Source organism: Lissotriton vulgaris, unplaced genomic scaffold (assembly GCF_964263255.1).
Source record: "Lissotriton vulgaris unplaced genomic scaffold, aLisVul1.2 SCAFFOLD_2132, whole genome shotgun sequence".
In the NCBI taxonomy this organism is placed as follows: domain Eukaryota; kingdom Metazoa; phylum Chordata; class Amphibia; order Caudata; family Salamandridae; genus Lissotriton; species Lissotriton vulgaris.
Window position 1 is genome coordinate 54,763 of NW_028246831.1, and position 23,884 is coordinate 78,646.

At 56.3% G+C, this 23,884-nt stretch overlaps 1 long non-coding RNA gene across 1 annotated transcript in view; it reads right to left on the minus strand.

Moving 5' to 3' along the window:
• LOC147665734 (uncharacterized) overlaps nucleotides 1–18,904 on the minus strand; it is a 43,993-nt gene extending 25,089 nt beyond the window's left edge. The window contains exons 1-2 of the long non-coding RNA XR_015304985.1: nucleotides 18,810–18,904; nucleotides 4,163–4,327 (exon numbers count right to left, since the gene is read on the minus strand). This is a non-coding gene — a long non-coding RNA (uncharacterized LOC147665734). The remainder of the gene's footprint in view (nucleotides 1–4,162; nucleotides 4,328–18,809) is intronic.
• Nucleotides 18,905–23,884: the final 4,980 nt, after the last annotated feature.

The window sequence follows — 23,884 nt, forward strand, 5'->3', positions numbered from 1 at the left end:
CTCTGACTCACCCATACTCAGTCTCACTCATTATCACTCAGCCTTCCTCTGATTCGTAAGCTCTCCCTGATTAACACTTTCTGATTTATTCAATCTTATTCTGATTCACTCATACACACTTAATTTCACTTATACTTACTCAGTCCCACTCATTCTCAGTCATTGTGACTCACTTGTTCTCACCCTAACTCACCCAGACTCACTGAGTCTCACTCATTCACATTCATTCTGTCTCAGTCTCACTCAGCCTCACTCAGTCACTCAGTTTTACTAAATGTCAGTCAGTCTAATTTATTCTCACTCAGACTCAATCATTCTCACTTACTGTCACTCAATCCCACTCTGACTCAATTAGTCTCTCTCAAGTTCACTGTGACTCTCTCATTCTTGCTTAGTCCCGATTAGTTTCCGAAATTTCATTCGATTTTCCCTGCCATTCGAAAACTGCACTGGCTTTCTGCCGAAAAGCAAATTCTGTTTAAGGCCCTTTGCATCGTACATGAAGCACTTTTTAACCTTGGCCCAGAAGTCATCAAATACCTGTTCCAGCGCTATGTCCCTGCCAGACAGCTGCGTTCTGCCAACAAGATCTGGCTGGTAGTAACCAGGTTCAGAAAGGCAAAGTGGGGAGGAAGAGCCTTTGCTCCAGCAGCATCCAAACTTTGGAACACCCTACCTATATCAATTTCTTGTCTAGAGTCACATCCCCTCTTTCATGAATCATTAAAGACCTCGCTTTTTGCCCTTTAATCTTTAAAGTACTGATATCTACGTTCCTGTGACCTGGCTTCCGCTATCAGCGCCTTGACACCTTTGGGATTTGTTAGTGCTTTACAAGTTGGTTATTCATTCATTCATTCATTCATTCATTCATTCATTCATTCATTCATTCATTCATTCAGTTCAAACCCAGGTACATTCATTATGATTCAGTCAATCTCCCTCGGACTCACTCAGACTCACTTATTCAGTCATTCTCACTCTGACACACTCCAACTCACTCACTTACTCAGTGTCACTCATTTTTAGTTCATTTCACTCAGTCTCGCTCATTCTCACTCTGAATTGTCTAGTCTCACTCAGTCTCAGTCTCACTCATTCTCAATTACTTTGACTCAATCAGTCTCACTCATTCGCACTCTGACTCACTCTATCTCACTCATTCTCACTCTGACTCACTCTATCTCACTCTGACCCACTCTTTCTCACTCATTCTCACTCTGACTCTCTCTTTCTCACTCATTCTCACTCCGACTCACTCTATCTCACTCATTCTCACTCTGACTCACTCTTTCTCACTCATTCTCACTCTGACTCACTCTATCTCACTCTGACCACTCTTTCTCACTCATTCTCACTCTGACTCTCTCTTTCTCACTCATTCTCACTCCGACTCACTCTATCTCACTCATTCTCACTCTGACTCACTCTTTCTCACTCATTCTCACTCTGATTCACTCTTTCTCACTCATTCTCTGACTGTGACTCATTCAGATAGTGACTCATCCAGTCCTTCTCTCTCACTCTCATTCATCTTCACTTGTGCTCACTCTTCCTGCCTCTCATTCTCACTCACTCTGACTCACTCCTTCACTGACACTCACACAGTCACACATAGACACACAGACATTTCGCTCATACATGCACTCACTCACAAGAACAGACTCTCATGCATACATACAAAGCGTTTAAAGGTTGTTTTGTACTCTCCCTGTTGCCTTCTTTGTTCCTGTTTGGAGTCCTTCTTTCTGCTCTCAGGGCAGGAGCATGAACCTTAAACCTCAGACTCGCAGTCACAGATCTGAGCTTTCAGTCATCACTTTCACTCCACCGTTTGCCAACTATGTGCCGAGTTGGGAATGGGTGGGTCGACTGGCCGATTGGTGTGTAGCCACGGTCACTGCAGGGCTTCAGCCTGCAACGCCCATGGCTACATTTAGATATGGCTCTTTAGCACATCACAGGTGGGGAGGCACTGAGGTGCGCCAGGGTCCTGCCGGCAGGCCTGGGGGTTTCGCCAGCCCTGGATAATCTCTCTGATGGCTGGTGCTGGAGCCCTACTCTGCCTGCGCCAGCCGTCAGACACTGTCACTAGCTGCCTCAGTCGCTGCTTGATGCCACTTATTTGTACACTCAGAGTGAATAATAAGCTTTTATTCACTCTTCTTCTAATAAAAATGGGCCAGAAAACATGAAGGCTGTGACCCTGGAGTCGTAAAGTGAGAGCCACCACGGTGACACATGACATACCAGAAGAAACGCATTCTTGTTGGCATCTGCCAGATTGTCTGCTGATGGGTCATGCAGTGGCAAGTTTACCAGAAAACCAGCACTTGTTAGCAGCCCTTTATTTTGAGCCTGCCAGCCCCCCCTTGGTGGATCTGCACAAAGATGAAAATACAAGAGTAATCGCCACATACTAAGGGCTTACTTACGAGTCTGGCAGTCCATTGACCTCCAGACTCATGGGGGCGCAGCGGTGGCGGTCTCCCGACCGCCCTATTACAATAAGGCGGTCAGACCACCATTGCCCCCGTAGCTGCCAGGGATCAGCCATTCCCTGGTGGTGGTGTGGCACTGCCGCAGTTCTGCCAAGCATATTAATAGCTTCTTCTCCACCACTGTTTTCAGCGTTCCCATTGCGGTGTCCATTTTCAGGGCCGCGCTGTGGGAACATTAGAAAAAAGCACGCCTTATAGGAGGAGACTCGACGTTTGCATGACGTTTCACAATCACAAAGGGCCTGACCACGGGTTTGGCGATGCGGCTGCGGGCAGACCTGGCATCGCACCGCCAAACTAGTGATCAGGCCCTATGTGTTTGCGAAACGTCATGCATGTCAAACAGAGCCAAAGCAAAAAGCAAATCAATAGATGACTTTTCAACTAACAAGATATAAAGAAGAAAATACTTTTAGAAGTGTCTGTGATGTTTGTCTGCTCTAATTTGATATGAGAGTAGATTTGTCCAGGTGATCCAGTGTCATTTATGGATTTATATCTCTTTGTTTGGTGGGTTTGGGGGATGGGTCAAGTTACTGAAGAGTAATGTGATTTTGTTCTTAAAATCAATAAATGCACCCCCCAAAAATTTAAAGAAGATATACAAAGTGTTAACCCTTTCAGGCCTATTCTGTACCTTTTCAAATGCTAATATCTCTAAAATTATTGAGGGAATTTGTATCGAATCAACAAAAACACACCTTCTGAGTGAAGTTTGAAATTCCTGCCAAGTTGGTGTACATATGTTCATTGGGTTCGGCTGTCGGTGAGAGCAAAAGTTCCCATAGGAGCTAAAATGGGAATTTGTGTACCTCTTTTTGACTCTTTTTTTTCTCTTTATGGAACTGCATGAATCTCATTTGACTGTTCTAAGATTAGCAGATTTGGCGCAGATTAAAGCCACAGAACGTTAAAGGTGAACGAATCAATGCCAAGTGTGACTAAATCATAAATAAAGATTATTGATTGTCACAAAACATCAGAACGGTGCAACAGAAAGTTTGCACCGTTTTACACCTGGAGGTGGAATGTGGGTTTGTGTGATGTATTTGCTTTGTGTGTATGTGTAATGTGTTGCATTGTGCTGTGTATGTGGAATCCTGCATGAGGTCCATGTGCGGAGGAAGCTTGCACTGCTGCAGCCAGTGCTGCACCTGTTCCGTGTGTGGAGGAAGCTTGCAATGCTGCAGCCAGTGCTGCCCCTGTTCTGTGTGTGGAGGAAGCTTGCACTGCTTTTGTGCATCTTAATAAAGTACGAAGGAACCTTTTTTTTGCACTGGGACCCCTCACCATGGCTCGGGCATGTCATGTATTGAGGTTCATTATTGTACATATATAGATATTTCTCCCGAACCTTAGCATCAGGGATGACGTCTATCAGTCAGGTGCGCCTGGGCCTGCTCTGGGTCACCTGTGAAGTGTGAAGTTGTGATGGGTTTATTCTCAGAGAGGCTCAGGCTGGACTCTGACGATACCATGGAATGCGCCCTCTGCCTGCAGCCCTACCCGTCTGAATGTATGTTCAGTATGACGCTTATGGTAAAGATCAGGCCTCTGCTTTGTGCCAGGTCCGTGGGGCTGCCGGACCCAAAGCAGCCGGAAGTGTGTGAGCCCCCCTCCCCCCAGGCGTTGCCATGGAGACCCCTGCATTGCCCCCTTACCTAATAGAATGCAAGACGCGACACAGACTTCGAGGACGCAGCATTGCTGTTTCCCAGTAGCAGACAGAGGGCACTGGTTGTTCGGGCCGCAGTCATTGCGGTAATTAGCCCCGCAGTTCAAGATCTGAATATCAAGAATCGGACCACAGCCGCCGCCGAGTACCTCTGTAATGAACAAAATGAAAGAATGGGTGAGTCTGCGGCCTCATCATTCGGATCCAGCCCCTGAAGAGTTTTCATGATCATTGGGGCAGTCTGTACAATGAGACGAGGGCTGAGCACAGGCAGGGACTCTACAGCGCAGGCCCGTTCTAGCGGGTGGGCCAGGCCCACCCGAACAGGAGCTTTGAATGGTATAGTTAGAACTTCCCCAGTCTTTCCTCATTCTAATGTTGCTAAAATGAGTATGTTTGGGCAGATATATATTTTTATCAGTAAAGCTGACCCCCATGGAATACTCTTTGAATCCTAAGGTTGTGTTTCCCCAGAGCAAACCCTCTTAAAATATCCTGCCCACCAGTATGGATGACATGTCATTCATACACCTTGTAATCCTCTTTGGCTTATATGACATTCCCTGTAGACTGATGTACATACTTGTTTGATTCATTGTCTCTGTACAATGTGTGCGTTGTGTAAAGTACTGACACACACTACACTGATACAAGTAGCGCTGTACAACAAATGAAATGCATATGAGAGAGGGGCTACGGAGAGATGAGAGGCACTGTTGGAGGGTGGCACTGAGGGAATCCGAGGAGGAGGTAGTAGAAGGGGCTACGGAGAGATGAGAGGCACTGGTGGAGGGTGGCAGTGAGGGAATCTGAGGAGGAGGTAGTAGAAGGGGCTACGGAGAGATGAGAGGCACTGGTGGAGGGTGGCAGTGAGGGAATCTGAGGAGGAGGTCATGGGGTGGAGGGGTGAGTCATGGAGAGATGAGGGGCACGGGTGGAGGGTGGCAGTGAGGGAATCCGAGGAGGAGGTAGTAGAAAGGGCTACGGAGAGATGAGAGGCACTGTTGGAGGGTGGCAGTGAGGGAATCTGAGGAAGGGGTCATGGGGTGGAGGGGGAGTCATGGAGAGATGAGGGGCACGGGTGGAGGGTGGCAGTGAGGGAATCCGAGGAAGAGGTCAATAGGGGGGGTGATGGAGGGATGAGAGGCACTGTTGGAGGGTGGCAGTGAGGGAATCTGAGGAAGAGGTCATGGGGTGGAGGGGGAGTCATGGAGAGATGAGGGGCACGGGTGGAGGGTGGCAGTGAGGGAATCCGAAAAGGAGGTAGTAGAAGGGGCTATGGAGAGATGAGGGGCACTGGTGGAGGGTGGCAGTGAGGGAATCTGAGGAGGAGGTAGTAGAGGGGGCTATGGTGAGATGAGAGGCACTGTTGGAGGGTGGCAGTGAGGGAATCTGAGGAAGAGGTCATGGGGTGGAGGGGGAGTCATGGAGAGATGAGGGGCACGGGTGGAGGGTGGCAGTGAGGGAATCCGAGGAGGAGGTCATAAGGGGGAGGGGCTACAGAGAGATGAGGGGCACGGGTGGAGGGTGGCAGTGAGGGAATCCGAAAAGGAGGTAGTAGAAGGGGCTATGGAGAGATGAGGGGCACTGGTGGAGGGTGGCAGTGAGGGAATCTGAGGAGGAGGTAGTAGAAGGGGCTATGGTGAGATGAGAGGCACTGTTGGAGGGTGGCAGTGAGGGAATCTGAGGAAGAGGTCATGGGGTGGAGGGGGAGTCATGGAGAGATGAGGGGCACGGGTGGAGGGTGGCAGTGAGGGAATCCGAGGAGGAGGTCATAAGGGGGAGGGGCTACAGAGAGATGAGGGGCACGGGTGGAGGGTGGCAGTGAGGGAATCCGAGGAGGAGGTAGTAGAAGGGGCTATGGTGAGATGAGGGGCACTGGTGGAGGGTGGCAGTGAGGGAATCTGAGGAAGAGGTCATGGGGTGGAGGGGGAGTCATTGAGAGATGAGGGGCACGGGTGGAGGGTGGCAGTGAGGGAATCCGAAGAGGAGGTCATAAGGGGGAGGGGCTACAGAGAGATGAGGGGCACTGGTGGAGGGTGGCAGTGAGGGAATCCGAGGACGAGGTAGTAGAAGGGGCTACGTAAAGATGAGAGGCGCTGGTGGAGGGTGACAGTGAGGGAATCCGAGGAGGAGGTCATGGGGTGGAGGGGTGAGTCATGGAGAGATGAGGGGCACTGTTGGAGGGTGGCAGTGAGGGAATCTGAGGAAGAGGTCATGGGGTGGAGGGGGAGTCATGGAGAGATGATGGGCACTGGAGGTGGGTGACAGTGAGGGAATCCGAGGAGGAGGTCATAAGGGGGAGGGGCTACAGAGAGATGAGGGGCACTGGTGGAGAGTGGCAGTGAGGGAATCCGAGGAGGAGGTAGTAGAAGGGGCTACGGAGAGATGAGAGGCACTGTTGGAGGGTGGCAGTGAGGGAATCTGAGGAAGAGGTCATGGGGTGGAGGGGGAGTCATGGAGAGATGATGGGCACTGGAGGTGGGTGACAGTGAGGGAATCCGAGGAGGAGGTCATAAGGGGGAGGGGCTACAGAGAGATGAGGGGCACTGGTGGAGAGTGGCAGTGAGGGAATCCGAGGAGGAGGTAGTAGAAGGGGCTATGGAGAAATGAGGGGCACTGGTGGAGGGTGGCAGTGAGGGAATCTGAGGAAGAGGTCATGGGGTGGAGGGGGAGTCATGGAGAGATGATGGGCACTGGAGGTGGTTGACAGTGAGGGAATCCGAGGAGGAGGTCATAAGGGGGAGGGGCTACAGAGAGATGAGGGGCACTGGTGGAGAGTGGCAGTGAGGGAATCCGAGGAGGAGGTAGTAGAAGGGGCTATGGAGAAATGAGGGGCACTGGTGGAGGGTGGCAGTGAGGGAATCTGAGGAAGAGGTCATGGGGTGGAGGGGGAGTCTTGGAGAGATGAGGGGCACGGGTGGAGGGTGGCAGTGAGGGAATCAGAGGACGAGGTAGTAGAATGGGCTATGGAGAGATGAGGGGCACTGGTGGAGGGTGGCAGTGAGGGAATCCGAGGAGGAGGTAGTAGAAGGGGCTATGGAGAGATGAGAGGCACTGTTGGAGGGTGGCAGTGAGGGAATCCGAGGAGGAGGTCATGGGGTGGAGGGGGAGTCATGGAGAGATGATGGGCACTGGAGGTGGGTGACAGTGAGGGAATCCAAGGAGGAGGTCATAAGGGGGAGGGGCTACAGAGAGATGAGGGGCACTGGTGGAGAGTGGCAGTGAGGGAATCCGAGGAGGAGGTAGTAGAAGGGGCTATGGAGAAATGAGGGGCACTGGTGGAGGGTGGCAGTGAGGGAATCTGAGGAAGAGGTCATGGGGTGGAGGGGGAGTCTTGGAGAGATGAGGGGCACGGGTGGAGGGTGGCAGTGAGGGAATCAGAGGACGAGGTAGTAGAAGGGGCTATGGAGAGATGAGGGGCACTGGTGGAGGGTGGCAGTGAGGGAATCCGAGGAGGAGGTAGTAGAAGGGGCTATGGTGAGATGAGGGGCACTGGTGGAGGGTGGCAGTGAGGGAATCTGAGGAAGAGGTCATGGGGTGGAGGGGGAGTCATGGAGAGATGAGGGGCACGGGTGGAGGGTGGCAGTGAGGGAATCAGAGGTCGAGGTAGTAGAAGGGGCTATGGAGAGATGAGGGGCACTGGTGGAGGGTGGCAGTGAGGGAATCCGAGGAGGAGGTAGTAGAAGGGGCTATGGAGAGATGAGGGGCACTGGTGGAGGGTGGCAGTGAGGGAATCTGAGGAAGAGGTCATGGGGTGGAGGGGGAGTCATGGAGAGATGAGGGGCACGGGTGGAGGGTGGCAGTGAGGGAATCCGAGGAGGAGGTAGTAGAAGGGGCTACGTAAAGATGAGAGGCGCTGGTGGAGGGTGACATTGAGGGAATCCGAGGAGGAGGTAGTAGAAAGGGCTATGGAGAAATGAGGGGTACTGGTGGAGGGTTGCAGTGAGGGAATCTGAGGAAGAGGTCATGGGGTGGAGGGGGAGTCATGGAGAGATGAGGGGCACGGGTGGAGGGTGGCAGTGAGGGAATCCGAGGAGGAGGTAGTAGAAGGGGCTATGGAGAGATGAGGGGCACTGGTGGAGGGTGGCAGTGAGGGAATCTGAGGAAGAGGTCATGGGGTGGAGGGGGAGTCATGGAGAGATGAGGGGCACGGGTGGAGGGTGGCATTGAGGGAATCTGAGAAAGAGGTCATGGGGTGGAGGGGTGAGTCATGGAGAGATGAGGGGCACTGGTGGAGGGTGGCAGTGAGGGAATCGGAGGATGAGGTCAATAGGGGGAGGCTATGGAGAGATGAGGGGCACTAGTGGAAAGTAGTAGTGAGGGAGCCAGATTACGAGTTCAATAGGGGGGGCTTCGGAGAGATGAAGGGCACTGTTGGAGGGTGGTAGTGAGGGAGTCTGAGGAGGAGGTCATGAGGGGGAGGGTCTATAGGGAGATGAGGGGCACTTGTGGTGTGTGGCCGTGAGGGAATCCGAGGAAGAGGTCAATAGGCGGGCCATGGAGGGATGAGGGGCACTGTTGGAAGGTGGTAGTAAAGGTATTTGCTGAGAAAGTGGTTATTGGTGCGGCACCAAAAAAGACTTTCGCATCAGCGCTGAAGCCGGCCCCGTCATGCCCTTCTGATTTTGTTTATTTAATTAGCAGTCGGCCATAAGGACTACTGTGGGACATACTTTAAAGTGCCTGCTAATTATATTTACTGCTATATTCAATGTTTTAAGTATTAAGGTGATTTTACTAATGTTTTTACCGGGAAAAATGAAAGTGGTGCCCGATGGTGCCTGATATGGGAATGGGGCCCAAGGTCATCTGTGAGATAAGGTGCACTGGAGAGGAGTAGTGGATAATCAATCCTGTAAGGGAGCGTGTTGCAGAGTCCGTGGTCAGGTGGAGGTAGTAATGAAAGGAAATTCTTCCTGAAGGCTCGCACAGAGGGAGCCCGAGGAGTGTCACTTGCCTGATACTCCCACCTCAGAAACCTCCTATTCCCATCAAAGTAACATTACATGGAAAAAACATTTTTCGAGAGTGATAACCTTTAGAAAGAGATTTGCAAAAGAGTGACTTTTACTGGGCCTTGTAAGACTAAAAAGAGATAAAGGAGGGCCCTGAAACAGGCATGCCTAGACATAACTGCAACAAATCAAGTCCGCAGTGGCGCACCCAAGTGCACCCTTGGCCCACCCAAATAAAAATTCCTGGAGCCGGGCCTGCTACAGAGTCCAGCCTTAGACAGTTCACCAAAAGCATTAGTGTGCAGACACACCTCTCCGTGAGCATGCGTCAGTGTGCAAGACAACCCTGAGGAAGCGTCAACGCGCACACAGCTCCCTCACAAGACAGCTCGCACCCTCTCCCTCATCTGCTGAAGCTGCACACAGATCCCTGCCAAGGGAGCTCGCACCCTCTCCCTCATGTGCTGCAGCTGCACACAGCTCCCTCCCAAGGAAGCTCACGCCATCTCCCTCATGTGCTGCAGATGCACACAGTTCCTTCCCAAGGAAGCTTGCACCCTCTCCCTCATGTGCTGCGGCTGCACACAGCTCCCTGCCAAGGAAGCTCGTACCCTCTCCCTCATGTGCTGCGGCTGCACACAGCTCCCTCCCAAGGGAGCTTGCACCCTCTCCCTATTGTGCTGAAGCAGCACACAGCTCCCTCCCAAGGAAGCTCGCACCCTCTCCCTATTGTGCTGAAGCTGCACACAGCTCCCTCCCAAGGAAGCTCGCACCCTCTCCCTCATCTGCTGAAGCTGCACACAGCTCCCTGCCAAGGGAACTCGCACCCTCTCCCTCATGTGCTGCAGCTGCACACAGCTCCCTCCCAAGGAAGCTCGCGCCATCTCCCTCATGTGCTGCAGATGCACACAGTTCCTTCCCAAGGAAGCTTGCACCCTCTCCCTCATGTGCTGCGGCTGCACACAGCTCCCTGCCAAGGAAGCTCGTACCCTCTCCCTCATGTGCTGCGGCTGCACACAGCTCCCTCCCAAGGGAGCTCGCACCCTCTCCCTATTGTGCTGAAGCAGCACACAGCTCCCTCCCAAGGAAGCTCGCACCCTCTCCCTCATCTGCTGAAGCTGCACACAGCTCCCTGCCAAGGGAGCTCGCACCCTCTCACTCATGTGCTGCAGCTGCACACAGCTCCCTCCCAAGAAAGCTCGCACCCTCTCTCTCATGTGCTGCAGCTGCACACAGCTACTTCCCAAGGAAGCTTGCACCCTCTCTCTCATGTGCTGCGGCTGCACACAGCTCCCTGCCAAGGAAGCTCGCACCCTCTCCCTCATGTGCTGCGGCTTCACACAGCTCCCTCCCAAGGAAGCTCGCACCCTCTCCCTCATGTGCTGCAGCTGCACACAGCTCATTCCCAAGGAAGCTTGCACCCTCTCCTTCATGTGCTGCGGCTGCACACAGCTCCCTGCCAAGGAAGCTCGCACCCTCTTCCTCATGTGCTGAGGCTGCACACAGCTCCCTGCCACTGAAGCTCGCACCCTCTGCCTCATGTGCTGCAGCTGCACACAGCTCCCTCCCAAGGAAGCTCGCACCCTCTCCCTCATGTGCTGCAGCTGCACACAGCTCCCTCACAGGGAAGCTCACACCCACTCCCTCATGTGCTGCAGCTGCACACAGCCCCCTCCCAAGGAAGCTCGCACCCTCTCCCTAATGTGCTGAGGCTGCACACAGCTCCCTCCCAAGGGAGCTTGCACCCTCTCCCTCATGTGCTGCAGCTGCACACAGCTCCCACCCAAATCAGCTCGCACCCTCTCCCTCATGTGCTGAGGCTGCACACAGCTCCCTCCCAAGGGAGCTTTCACCCTCTCCGCAATGTGCTAAGGCTGCACACAGCTCCCTCCCAAGGGAGCTCGCACCCTCTCCCTCATCTGCTGAAGCTGCACACAGCTCCCTGCCACTGAAGCTCGCACCCTCTCCCTCATGTGCTGCAGCTGCCCACAGCTCCCTTCCACTGAAGCTCGCACCCTCTCCCTCATGTGCTGAAGCTGCACACAGCTCCCTGCCACTGAAGCTCGCACCCTCTCCCTCATGTGCTGCAGCTGCCCACAGCATCCTCCCAAGGAAGCTCGCACCCTCTCCCTCATCTGCTGAAGCTGCACAAAGCCCCCTCCCACTGAAGCTCGCACCCTCTCCCTCATGTGCTGCAGCTGCACACAGCTCCCTCCCACTGAAGCTCGCACCCTCTCCCTCATGTGCTGCAGCTGCACACAGCTCCCTCCCAAGGAAGCTCGTACCCTCTCCCTCATGTGCTGAGGCTGCACACAGCTCCCTTCCAAGGGAGCTCGCACCCTCTCCCTCATGTGCTGAGGCTGCACACAGCTCCCTGCCACTGAAGCTCGCACCCTCTCTCTCATGTGCCGCAGCTGCACACAGCTCCCTCCCAAGGAAGCTCGCACCCTCTCCAAAATGTGCTGCAGCTGCACACAGCTCCTTCCCAAGGAAGCTTGCACCCTCTCCCTCATGTGCTGAAGCTGCACACAGCCCCCTCCCAAGGGAGCTCGCACCCTCTTCCTCATGTGCTGAAGCTGCACACAGCCCCCTCCCAAGGCATCTCGCACCCTTTCTCTCATGTGCTGAAGCTGCACTCAGCTCCCTGCCAAGGGAGCTTGCACCCTCTCCCTCATGTGCTGCAACCGCACACAGCTCCCTCCCAAGGAAGCTCGCACCCTCTCCCTCATGTGCTGCAGCTGCACACAGCTCATTCCCAAGGAAGCTTGCACCCTCTCCCTCATGTGCTGCGGCTGCACACAGCTCCCTGCCAAGGAAGCTCGCACCCTCTCCCTCATTTGCTGCGGCTGCACACAGCTCCCTCCCAACAGAGCTCGCACCATCTTCCTCAAGTGCTGAGGCTGCACACAGCTCCCTGCCATTGAAGCTTGCACACTCTCCCTCATGTGCTGCAGCTGCACACAGCTCCCTCCCAAGGAAGCTTGCACTCTCTCCCTCATGTGCTGCAGCTGCACACAGCTCCCTCACAGGGAAGCTCACACCCACTCCCTCATGTGCTGCAGCTGCACACAGCCCCCTCCCAAGGAAGCTCGCACCCTCTCCCTAATGTGCTGCAGCTGCACACACCTCCCACCCAAGGCAGCTCGCACCCTCTCCCTCATGTCCTGAGGCTGCACACAGCTCCCTCCCAAGGGAGCTTGCACCCTTTCCCCAATGTGCTAAGGCTGCACAAGGCTCCCTCCCAAGGGATCTCGCACCCTCTCCCTCATCTGCTGAAGCTGCACACAGCTCCCTGCCACTGAAGCTCGCACCCTCTCCCTCATGTGCTGCAGCGGCCCACAGCTCCCTTCCACTGAAGCTCGCACCCTCTCCCTCATGTGCTGAAGCTGCACACAGCTCCCTGCCACTGAAGCTCGCACCCTCTCCCTCATGTGCTGCAGCTGCCCACAGCTCCCTCCCAAGGAAGCTCGCACCCTCTCCCTCATCTGCTGAAGCTGCACACAGCCCCCCCCACTGAAGCTCGCACCCTCTCCCTCATGTGCTGCAGCTGCACACAGCTCCCTCCCAAGGAAGCTCGTACCCTCTCCCTCATGTGCTGAGGCTGCACACAGCTCCCTCCCAAGGGAGCTCGCACCCTCTCCCTCATGTGCTGAGGCTGCACACAGCTCCCTCCCAAGGAAGCTCGCACCCTCTCCCTCATGTGCTGCAGCTGCACACAGCTCCCTCCCAAGGGAGCTTGCACCCTCTCCCTCATGTGCTGGAGCTGCACACAGCTCCCTCCCAAGGAAGCTCGCACCCTCTCCCTCATCTGCTGCAGCTGCACACAGCCTCCTCCCAAGGCAGCTCTCACCCTCTCCCTCATGTGCTGAGGCTGCACACAGCTCCCTCCCATGGAAGCTCGTACCCTCTCCCTCATGTGCTGAGGCTGCACACAGCTCCCTCCCAAGGGAGCTCGCACCCTCTCCCTCATGTGCTGAGGCTGCACACAGCTCCCTGCCACTGAAGCTCGCACTCTCTCTCTCATGTGCTGCAGCTGCACACAGCTCCCTCCCAAGGAAGCTCGCACCCTCTCCAAAATGTGCTGCAGCTGCACACAGCTCCTTCCCAAGGAAGCTTGCACCCTCTCCCTCATGTGCTGAAGCTGCACACAGCCCCCTACCAAGGGAGCTCACACCCTCTTCCTCATGTGCTGAAGCTGCACACAGGCCCCTCCCAAGACAGCTCGCACCCACTCCCTCATGTGCGGCGGCTGCACACAGCTCCCTCCCAAGGAAGCTCGCACCCTCTCCCTCATGTGCTTAAGCTGCACACAGCTCCTTCCCAAGGAAGCTTGCACCCTCTCCCTCATGTGCTGCGGCTGCACACAGCTCTCTCCCAAGAAAGCTCGTCCCCTCTCCCTCATGTGCTGAGGCTGCACACAGCTCCCTCCCAAGGGAGCTTGCACCCTCTCCCTAATGTGCTAAGGCTGCACACAGCTCCCTCCCAAGGGAGCTCGCACCCTCTCCCTCATCTGCTGAAGCTGCACACAGGTCCCTGCCACTGAAGCTCGCACCCTCTCCCTCATGTGCTGCCGCTGCCCACAGCTCCCTTCCACTGAAGCTCGCACCCTCTCCCTCATGTGCTGAAGCTGCACACAGCTCCCTGCCACTGAAGCTCGCACCCTCTCCCTCATGTGCTGCAGCTGCCCACAGCATCCTCCCAAGGAAGCTCGCACCCTCTCCCTCATCTGCTGAAGCTGCACACAGCCCCCTCCCACTGAAGCTCGCACGCTCTACCTCATGTGCTGCAGCTGCACACAGCTCCCTCCCACTGAAGCTCACACCCTCTCCCTCATGTGCTGCAGCAGCCCACAGCTCCCTCCCAAGGAAGCTCGCACCCTCTCCCTCATCTGCTGAAGCTGCACACAGCCCCCCCCACTGAAGCTCGCACCCTCTCCCTCATGTGCTGCAGCTGCACACAGCTCCCTCCCAAGGAAGCTCGTACCCTCTCCCTCATGTGCTGAGGCTGCACACAGCTCCCTCCCAAGGGAGCTCGCACCCTCTCCCTCATGTGCTGAGGCTGCACACAGCTCCCTCCCAAGGAAGCTCGCACCCTCTCCCTCATGTGCTGCAGCTGCACACAGCTCCCTCCCAAGGGAGCTTGCACCCTCTCCCTCATGTGCTGGAGCTGCACACAGCTCCCTCCCAAGGAAGCTCGCACCCTCTCCCTCATCTGCTGCAGCTGCACACAGCCTCCTCCCAAGGCAGCTCTCACCCTCTCCCTCATGTGCTGAGGCTGCACACAGCTCCCTCCCATGGAAGCTCGTACCCTCTCCCTCATGTGCTGAAGCTGCACACAGCTCCCTCCCAAGGGAGCTCGCACCCTCTCCCTCATGTGCTGAGGCTGCACACAGCTCCCTGCCACTGAAGCTCGCACTCTCTCTCTCATGTGCTGCAGCTGCACACAGCTCCCTCCCAAGGAAGCTCGCACCCTCTCCAAAATGTGCTGCAGCTGCACACAGCTCCTTCCCAAGGAAGCTTGCACCCTCTCCCTCATGTGCTGAAGCTGCACACAGCCCCCTACCAAGGGAGCTCACACCCTCTTCCTCATGTGCTGAAGCTGCACACAGGCCCCTCCCAAGACAGCTCGCACCCACTCCCTCATGTGCGGCGGCTGCACACAGCTCCCTCCCAAGGAAGCTCGCACTCTCTCCCTCATGTGCTTAAGCTGCACACAGCTCCTTCCCAAGGAAGCTTGCACCCTCTCCCTCATGTGCTGCGGCTGCACACAGCTCTCTCCCAAGAAAGCTCGTCCCCTCTCCCTCATGTGCTGAGGCTGCACACAGCTCCCTCCCAAGGGAGCTTGCACCCTCTCCCTAATGTGCTAAGGCTGCACACAGCTCCCTACCAAGGGAGCTCGCACCCTCTCCCTCATCTGCTGAAGCTGCACACAGGTCCCTGCCACTGAAGCTCGCACCCTCTCCCTCATGTGCTGCCGCTGCCCACAGCTCCCTTCCACTGAAGCTCGCACCCTCTCCCTCATGTGCTGAAGCTGCACACAGCTCCCTGCCACTGAAGCTCGCACCCTCTCCCTCATGTGCTGCAGCTGCCCACAGCATCCTCCCAAGGAAGCTCGCACCCTCTCCCTCATCTGCTGAAGCTGCACACAGCCCCCTCCCACTGAAGCTCGCACGCTCTACCTCATGTGCTGCAGCTGCACACAGCTCCCTCCCACTGAAGCTCACACCCTCTCCCTCATGTGCTGCAGCAGCACACAGCTCCCTCCCAAGGAAGTTCGTACCCTCTCCCTCATGTGCTGAGGCTGCACACAGCTCCCTCCCAAGGGAGCTCGCACCTTCTCCCTCATGTGCTGAGGCTGCACACAGCTCCCTGCCACTGAAGCTCGCACCCTCTCTCTCATGTGCTGCAGCTGCACACAGCTCCCTCCCAAGGAAGCTCGCACCCTCTCCCTCATGTGCTGCAGCTGCACACAGCTCCCTCCCAAGGGAGCTTGCACCCTCTCCCTCATGTGCTGGAGCTGCACACAGCTCCATCCCAAGGAAGCTCGCACCCTCTCCCTCATCTGCTGCAGCTGCACACAGCCCCCTCCGAAGACAGCTCTCACCCTCTCCCTCATGTGCTGAGGCTGCACACAGCTCCCTCCCATGGAACCTCGTACCCTCTCCCTCATGTGCTGAGGCTGCACACAGCTCCCTCCCAAGGGAGCTCGCACCCTCTCCCTCATGTGCTGAGGCTGCACACAGCTCCCTGCCACTGAAGCTCGCACCCTCTCTCTCATGTGCTGCAGCTGCACACAGCTCCCTCCCAAGGAAGCTCGCACCCTCTCCCTCATCTGCTGCAGCTGCACACAGCCCCCTCCGAAGGCAGCTCTCACCCTCTCCCTCATGTGCTGAGGCTGCACACAGCTCCCTCCCATGGAACCTCGTACCCTCTCCCTCATGTGCTGAGGCTGCACACAGCTCCCTCCCAAGGGAGCTCGCACCCTCTCCCTCATGTGCTGAAGCTGCACACAGCTCCTTCCCAAGGAAGCTTGCACCCTCTCCCTCATGTTCTGAAGCTGCACACAGCCCCCTACCAAGGGAGCTCGCACCCTCTTCCTCATGTGCTGAAGCTGCACACAGCCCCCTCCCAAGGCAGCTCGCACCCTCTCCCTCATGTGCTGCGGCTGCACACAGCTCCCTCCCAAGGAAGCTTGCACCCTCTCCCTCATGTGCTTAAGCTGCACACAGCTCCTTCCCAAGGAAGCTTGCACCCTCTCCCTCATGTGCTGCGGCTGCACACAGCTCTCTCCCAAGAAAGCTCGTCCCCTCTCCCTCATGTGCTGAGGCTGCACACAGCTCCCTCCCAAGGGAGCTTGCACCCTCTCCCCAATGTGATAAGGCTGCACACAGCTCCCTCCCAAGGGAGCTCGCACCCTCTCCCTCATCTGCTGAAGCTGCACACAGCTCCCTGCCACTGAAGCTCGCACCCTCTCCCTCATGTGCTGCAGCTGCCCACTGCTCCCTTCCACTGAAGCTCGCACCCTCTCCCTCATGTGCTGAAGCTGCACACAGCTCCCTGCCACTGAAGCTCGCACCCTCTCCCTCATGTGCTGCAGCTGCCCACAGCATCCTCCCAAGGAAGCTCGCACCCTCTCCCTCATCTGCTGAAGCTGCACACAGCCCCCTCCCACTGAAGCTCGCACGCTCTACATCATGTGCTGCAGCTGCACACAGCTCCCTCCCACTGAAGCTCGCACCCTCTCCCTCATGTGCTGCAGCTGCACACAGCTCCCTCCCAAGGAAGCTCGTACCCTCTCCCTCATGTGCTGAGGCTGCACACAGCTCCCTCCCAAGGGAGCTCGCACCCTCTCCCTCATGTGCTGAGGCTGCACACAGCTCCCTGCCACTGAAGCTCGCACCCTCTCTCTCATGTGCTGCAGCTGCACACAGCTCCCTCCCAAGGAAGCTCGCACCCTCTCCAAAATGTGCTGCAGCTGCACACAGCTCCTTCCCAAGGAAGCTTGCACCCTCTCCCTCATGTGCTGAAGCTGCACACAGACCCCTACCAAGGGAGCTCGCACCCTCTTCCTCATGTGCTGAAGCTGCACACAGCCCCCTCCCAAGGCAGCTTGCACCCTCTCCCTCATGTGCTGAAGCTGCACACAGCCCTCACCCAAGGGAGCTCGCACCCTCTTCCTCATGTGCTGAAGCTGCACACAGCCCCCTCCCAAGGCAGCTCGCACCCTTTCCCTCATGTGCTGAAGCTGCACACAGCTCCCTGCCAAGGGAGTTCGTACCCTCTCCCTCATGTGCTGCAGCTGCACACAACTCCCTCCCAAGGAAGCTCGCACCCTCTCCCTCATGTGCTGCAGCTGCACACAGCTCATTCCCAAGGAAGCTTGCACCCTCTCCCTCATGTGCTGCGGCTGCACACAGCTCCCTGCCAAGGAAGCTCACACCCACTCCCTCATGTGCTGCAGCTGCACACAGCCCCCTCCCAAGGAAGCTCGCACCCTCTCCATAATGTGCTGAGGCTGCACACAGCTCCCTCCCAAGGGAGCTTGCACCCTCTCCCTCATGTGCTGCAGCTGCACACACCTCCCACCCAAGGCAGCTCGCACCCTCTCCCTCATGTCCTGAGGCTGCACACAGCTCCCTCCCAAGGGAGCTTGCACCCTTTCCCCAATGTGCTAAGGCTGCACAAGGCTCCCTCCCAAGGGAGCTCGCACCCTCTCCCTCATCTGCTGAAGCTGCACACAGCTCCCTGCCACTGAAGCTCGCACCCTCTCCCTCATGTGCTGCAGCTGCCCACAGCTCCCTTCCACTGAAGCTCGCACCCTCTCCCTCATGTGCTGAAGCTGCACACAGCTCCCTGCCACTGAAGCTCGCACCCTCTCCCTCATGTGCTGCAGCTGCCCACAGCTCCCTCCAAAGGAAGCTCGCACCCTCTCCCTCATCTGCTGAAGCTGCACACAGCCCCCTCCCACTGAAGCTCGCACCCTCTCCCTCATGTGCTGCAGCTGTACACAGCTCCCTCCCACTGAAGCTCGCACCCTCTCCCTCATGTGCTGCAGCTGCAGCTGCACACAGCTCCCTCCCAAGGAAGCTCGTACCCTCTCCCTCATGTGCTGAGGCTGCACTCAGCTCCCTCCCAAGGGAGCTCGCACCCTCTCCCTCATGTGCTGAGGCTGCACACAGCTCCCTGCCACTGAAGCTCGCACCCTCTCTCTCATGTGCTGCAGCTGCACACAGCTCCCTCCCAAGGAAGCTCGCACCCTCTCCCTCATGTGCTGCAGCTGCACACAGCTCCCTCCCAAGGGAGCTTGCACCCTCTCCCTCATGTGCTGGAGCTGCACACAGCTCCCTCCCAAGGAAGCTCGCACCCTCTCTCTCATGTGCTGCAGCTGCACACAGCTCCTTCCCAAGGAAGCTTGCACCCTCTCCCTCATGTGCTGCGGCTGCACACAGCTCTCTCCCAAGAAAGCTCGTACCCTCTCCCTCATGTGCTGCAGCTGCACACAGCTCCCTCCCAAGGGAGCTTGCACCCTCTCCCTCATGTGCTGGAGCTGCACACAGCTCCCTCCTAAGGGAGTTCACACCCTCGCCCTCCTCAGCATTGGGGGACCCTTCTCCACCATAGCAGAGGAGCCGGCCCTGGGCAGTGTGTAGAGTAGCCACACAGAGTCTGTACTCACGAGCTGTGCACATCTGGAGCACGGGGCCCAGCACGAGGGCCAGGGCGAGCAGGTAACAGCCAGTGTTCTTCATCTTGATATCCGAGGGATGCTCTGAATTCCAAGTGGTTGAGCCACCATATTTATAGTCCTCTGCCTGTCTGTTTCGCAACGCTGGCCAATGGGGGGCAGGGGATGGATCTGTTTCTTCCTCTGACTCCACCTCCCATTAAGAGTCACCACCCCCTGTCCTTGTCTGTCCTGGTTTTTGACGTCCTGGAGCAAGTGCCAGCATTTCCAGCGCACAGCAGAGCGCTGCAGGGTGTGCCCACGCGGGCACAGTTCCATTGTAAGACACACACCTCACAGCATGAGCAAAGCTCGAGAGTCAGGGCTGGTAACACTCCTGCTGGCAGAGACCTTTGACATGAGCAAAGCTCGAAAGTCAGGGCTGGTAACACTCCTGCTGGCAGAGACCTTTGACATGGGCAAAGCTCGAGAGTCAGGGCTGGTGACACTCCTGCTGGCAGAGACCTTTGACATGGGCAAAGCTTGAGAGTCAGGGCTGGTAACACTCCTGCTGGCAGGGACCTTTGACATGGGCAAAGCTTGAGAGTCAGGGCTGGTAACACTCCTGCTGGCAGAGACCTTTGACATGGGCAAAGCTCGGGAGTCAGGGCTGGTGACACTCCTGCTCGCAGAGACCTTTGACACGGGCAAAGCTCGAGAGTCAGGGCTGGTAACACTCCTGCTGGCAGGGACATTTGACATGGGCAAAGCTCGAGAGTCAGGGCTGGTTACACTCCTGCTGGCAGAGACCTTTGACATGGGCAAAGCTCTAGAGTCAGGGCTGGTACCAATTCTGCTGGCAGAGCCCTTTGACATGGGCAAAGCTCGAGAGTCAGGTCTGGTAACTCTCCTGCTGGCAGAGACCTTTGACGTGGGCAAAGCTTGAGAGTCACGGCTGGTAACACTCCTGCTGGCAGAGACCTTTGGAATGGGCAAAGCTCGAGAGTCAGGGCTGGTAACACTCCTGCTAGCAGAGACCTTTGACGTGGGCAAAGCTTGAATGTCACGGCTGGTAACACTCCTGCTGGCAGAGACCTTTGACATGGGCAAAGCTTGAGAGTCAGGGCTGGTAACACTCCTGCTGGCAGAGACCTTTGACCTGGGCAAAGCTTGAGAGTCAGGGCTGGTAACACTCCTGCTGGCAGAGACCTTTGACATGGGCAAAGCTCAAGAGTCAGGGCTGGTAACACTCCTGCTGGCAGAGACCTTTGACATGGGCAAAGCTTGAGAGTCAGGGCTGGTAACACTCCTGCTGGCAGAGACCTTTGACGTGGGCAACGCTTGAGAGTCAGGGCTGGTAACACTCCTGCTGGCAGAGACCTTTGACATGGGCAAAGCTCGAGAGTCAGGGCTGGTAACACTCCTGCTGGCAGAGACCTTTGACATGGGCAAAGCTCGAGAGTCAGGGCTGGTAACACTCCTGCTGGCAGAGACCTTTGACATGGGCAAAGCTCGAGAGTCAGGGCAGGTAACACTCCTGCTGGCAGAGACCTTTGACATGGGCAAAGCTTGAGAGTCAGGGCTGGTAACACTCCTGCTGGCAGGGACCTTTGACATGGGCAAAGCTCGAGAGTCAGGGCTGGTAACACTCCTGCTGGCAGAGACCTTTGACATTGGCAAAGCTCGAGAGTCAGGGCTGGTAACACTCCTGCTGGCAGAGACCTTTGACATGGGCAAAGCTTGAGAGTCAGGGCTGGTGACACTGCTGCTGGCAGAGACCTTTGACGTGGGCAAAGCTTGAGAGTCAGGGCTGGTGACACTCCTGCTGGCAGAGACCTTTGACATGGGCAAAGCTTGAGAGTCAGGGCTGGTGACACTCCTTCTGGCAGAGACCTTTGACATGGGCAAAGCTTGAGAGTCAGGGCTGGTAACACTCCTGCTGGCAGAGACCTTTGATGTGGGCAAAGCTTGAGAGTCAGGGCTGGTGACACTCCTGCTGGCAGAGACCTTTGACATGGGCAAAGCTTGAGAGTCAGGGCTGGTGACACTCCTGTTGGCATAGACCTTTGACAAGGGCAAAGCTCGAGAGTCAGGGCTGGTAACACTCCTGCTGGCAGAGAACTTTGACTAGGCCAAAGCTTAAGAGTCAGGGCTGGTAACACTCCAGCTGGCAGAGACCTTTGACAGGGGCAAAGCTCAAGAGTCAGGGCTGGTAACACTCCTGCTGGCAGAGACCTTTGACATGGGCAATGCTCGAGAGTCAGGGCTGGTAACACTCCTGCTGGCAGAGACCTTTGACATGGGCAAAGCTTGAGTGTCAGGGCTGGTAACACTCCTGGCAGAGACCTTTGACATGGGCAAAGCTCGAGTGTCAGGGCTGGTAACACTCCTGCTGGCAGAGACCTTTGACATGGGCAAAGCTCGAGAGTCAGGGCTGGTAACACTCCTGGTGGCACAGACCTTTGACATGGGCAAAGCTTGAGAGTCAGGGCTGGTAACACTCCTGCTGGCAGAGACCTTTGACATGGGCAAAGCTTGAGAGTCAGGGCTGGTAACACTCCTGCTGGCAGAGACCTTTGACAGGGGCAAAGCTCGAGAGTCAGGGCTGATGGCACTCCTGCTGGCAGATACCTTTGACATGGGCAAAGCTCGAGAGTCAGGGCTGGTAACACTCCTGCTGGCAGAGACCTTTGACAGGGGCAAAGCTCGAGAGTCAGGGCTGGTAACACTCCTGCTGGCAGAGACCTTTGACATGGGCAAAGCTTGAGAGTCCGGGCTGGGCACACTCCTGCTGGCAGAGACCTTTGACAGGGGCAAAGCTCGAGAGTCAGGGCTGGTAACACTCCTGCTGGCAGAGACCTTTGACATGGGCAAAGATCGAGAGTCAGGGCTGGTAACACTCCTGCTGGCAGAGACCTTTGACATGGGCAAAGTTTGAGAGTCAGGGCTGGTGACTCTCCTGGCAGAGACCTTTGACATGGGCAAAGCTCGAGAGTCAGGGCTGGTAACACTCCTGCTGGCAGAGACCTTTGACATGGGAAAAGCTTGAGAGTCAGGGCTGGTAACACTGCTGCTGGCAGAGACCTTTGACATGGGCAAAGCTCGAGAGTCAGGGCTGGTAACACTCCTGCTGGCAGAGACCTTTGACGTGGGCAAAGCTCGAGAGTCAGGGCTGGTGACACTCCTGCTGGCAGAGACCTTTGACATGGGCAAAGCTTGAGAGTCAGGGCTGGTAACACTCCTGCTGGCAGAGACCTTTGACATGGGCAAAGCTCGAGAGTCAGGGCTGGTTACACTCATGCTGGCAGAGACCTTTGACATGGGCAAAGCTTGAGAGTCAGGGCTGGTAACACTCCTGCTGGCAGAGACCTTTGACATGGGCAAAGCTCGAGAGTCAGGACTGGTAACACTCCTTCTGGCAGAGACCTTTGACATGGGCAAAGCTCGAGAGTCAGGGCTGGTAACACTCCTGCTGGCAGAGACCTTTGACATGGGCAAAGCTTGAGAGTCAGGGCTGGTAACACTCCTGCTGGCAGAGACCTTTGACATGGGCAAAGCTTGAGAGTCAGGGCTGGTAACACTCCTGCTGGCAGAGACCTTTGACAGGGGCAAAGCTCGAGAGTCAGGGCTGGTAACACTCCTGCTGGAAGAGACCTTTGACATTGGCAAAGCTCGAGAGTCAGGGTTGGTAACACTCCTGCTGGCAGAGACCTTTGACATGGGCAAAGCTTGGGAGTCAGGGCTGGTAACACTCCTGCTGGCAGAGACCTTTGACGTGGGCAAAGCACGAGAGTCAGAGCTGGTAACACTCCTGCTTGCAGAGACCTTTGACATGGGCAAAGCTCGAGAGTCAGGGCTGGTTACACTCCTGCTGGCAGAGACCTTTGACATGGGCAAAGCTTTAGAGTCAGGGCTGGTAAGACTCCTGCTGGCAGAGACCTTTGACATGGGCAAAGTTTGAGAGTCAGGGCTGGTTACACTCCTGCTGGCAGAGACCTTTGACATGGGCAAAGCTTGAGAGTCAGGGCTGGTAACACTCCTGCTGGCAGAGACCTTTGACATGGGCAAAGCTTGAGAGTCAGGGCTAGTAACACTCCTGCTGGCAGATACCTTTGACATGGGCAAAGCTTGAGAGTCAGGGCTGGTTACACTCCTGCTGGCAGAGACCTTTGACATGGGCAAAGCTTGAGAGTCAGGGCTGGTAACACTCCTGCTGGCAGATACCTTTGACATGGGCAAAGCTTGAGAGTCAGGGCTGGTAACACTCCTGCTGGCAGAGACCTTTGACGTGGGCAAAGCTTGAGAGTCACGGCCGGTAACACTCCTGCTGGCAGAGACCTTTGACATGGGCAAAGCTTGATAGTCAGGGCTGGTAATACTCCTGGCAGAGACCTTTGACGTGGGCAAAGCTCGAGAGTCAGGGCTGGTGACACTCCTGCTGGCAGAGACCTTTGACATGGGCAAAGCTCTAGAGTCAGGGCTGGTGACACTCCTGCTGGCACAGACCTTTGACATGGGCAAAGCTCGAGAGTCAGGGCTGGTTACACTACTGCTGGCAGAGACCTTTGACGTGGGCAAAGCTCGAGAGTCAGGGCTGGTAACACTCCTGTTGGCAGAGACCTTTGACAAGGGCAAAGCTCGAGAGTCAGCGCTTGTAACACTCCTGCTGGCAGAGACCTTTGACATGGGCAAAGCTTGAGAGTCAGGGCTGGTAACACTCCTGCTGCAGAGACCTTCGACATGGGCAAAGCTTGAGAGTCTGGGCTGGTAACACTCCTGCCGGCAGAGACCTTTTGATGTGGGCAAAGTTCGAGAGTCAGGGCTGGTAACACTCCTGCTGGCAGAGACCTTTGACATGGGCAAAGCTTGAGAGTCAGGACTGGTAGCACTCCTGCTGGCAGAGACCTTTGATAGGGGCAAAGCTCGAGAGTCAGGGCTGGTAATACTCCTGCTGGCAGAGACCTTTGACAGGGGCAAAGCTCGAGAGTCAGGGCTGGTAACACTCCTGCTGGCAGAGACCTTTGACAGGGGCAAAGCTTGAGAGTCAGGGCTGGTAACACTCCTGCTGGCAGAGACCTTTGACAGGG